This window comes from Cyprinodon variegatus, unplaced genomic scaffold, assembly GCF_000732505.1.
Source record: "Cyprinodon variegatus isolate N-32 unplaced genomic scaffold, C_variegatus-1.0 Scaffold595, whole genome shotgun sequence".
NCBI lineage: Eukaryota > Metazoa > Chordata > Actinopteri > Cyprinodontiformes > Cyprinodontidae > Cyprinodon > Cyprinodon variegatus.
In genome coordinates this window covers 277,657-279,200 of record NW_015151048.1, presented here as the reverse complement: position 1 = coordinate 279,200, position 1,544 = coordinate 277,657, and positions in this window count along the sequence as shown.

Below are 1,544 nucleotides of genomic sequence, written 5' to 3'. Positions count from 1 at the left end.
ACACCTGGTTGGCCCCAACACTGACACCTGGTTGGCCCCGACACCTACACCTGGTTGGCCCCGTCACCTACACCTGGTTGGCCCCCTATGCTATTGTGGACTAGGACGTCTCTTTGCAGATATAATGGTGCAAAATTCCCTTTAACCTGATACTGAGGTAAAAACCCCACCGGACCATACGTACGTTACGTACGATGTGTTAACGACGATGGAGACCAAAAAGAGGAACTTAAGCTGATTCCAGAAAAGAAAAAGGAAAGAAGAGCCGCTGGAAGATCTCTTAAAATAATGTTTTATGGGGTGTTGTACTTCGTATGGGGCCCACCCAGATAAAGTTCCTTATTGTTGTGTCGTTACGCCATTGGCCCCTGTAGATCATGTCCTGGCCCCTGTACTGAAGACATGCTACTCAAAGAAGTTCTAATGTTGACATGCGCTGGAACAGACATGGTTACTGATTGGTCCTTTGGATCTATTTCATTGTTTTTTTTCTTTACAAATTCTTTTTTACTAATTATTTAAAGTCATAGTCGCGGCCGTTCCAACCGTTGCATTTCCGATTTCTCCCGAGTGGCGCCCGACTTTACACGAGTGAATAAAGTGAATGTGATTGGTCGATTATCAAGGGGGCGGGATTGTTGTGGTGAAGGTTTGCAGTCTGGTTGTTGCCGGTTTGTGGGAAGCATCTTTATAGCAACTTAGTGCTAGCAGATTCCCAACGGGAAATTCCATTGGGAACCTCGGGACGGTTTAATGGGAAAGGAAATGATTCTTATTTCTTATTTCAACCGTTGCGTATATTAGCTGCAACATATGAATCAAGATGCTATGACCAAAAAAATGTGATTGACAGATGATCGTTGATTTACGATTGGCTGAAATAGGTGTTCAGGCTGACGTAGAACTAACTGGCCTGCAGAAGATAACGAGAAAAAACAAACCCACAGATTTTAAGACAAGTTTTTTTTTTTTATAGAAATTTTCAACATTTTGGGACAATATGATCTGATAAACAATACATTTATATAAATATTTAAGCCAGAATGATTTGACATTTAAATACGACTTTCCTACGACTTTAAAAACAATAAGGTGATCTCTTCAGTGGTATTGAGATAGCATCCTAGTTTTCATCTGCTAAATGTTTTTTTTTACTTAAATTTTTACAGCTGAGTGTATCAGTTTTTCTTGAGTTCTAATTCAGATTTTATAGAAAACAGTAATTTTAACTTAAATTAAGTCAAAAATATGTAAAGGGGAATGTATATTAAAGCTGAGGTCTGTAAGTTTTTAAAAATCACTTTTTTGTCATATTGGCTAAACTGTCCCTATGCCCAGACAGCAGTACATGTGATATGTAACCTGTGAAAAAAACTGCTTCAATTGGTCCCGCCTACTGCCTGTATTTCAATCTGGAAAGAATAATTCGGGACGAGTCAAAACAACCAATCACAGCCAGAAGAGCGTCTGATGGAGTGTCAATCACAGCTCACACACGCTTCAGTCGATCCTATCGGACGGGGCCCCGATACTGCCCTAAAATG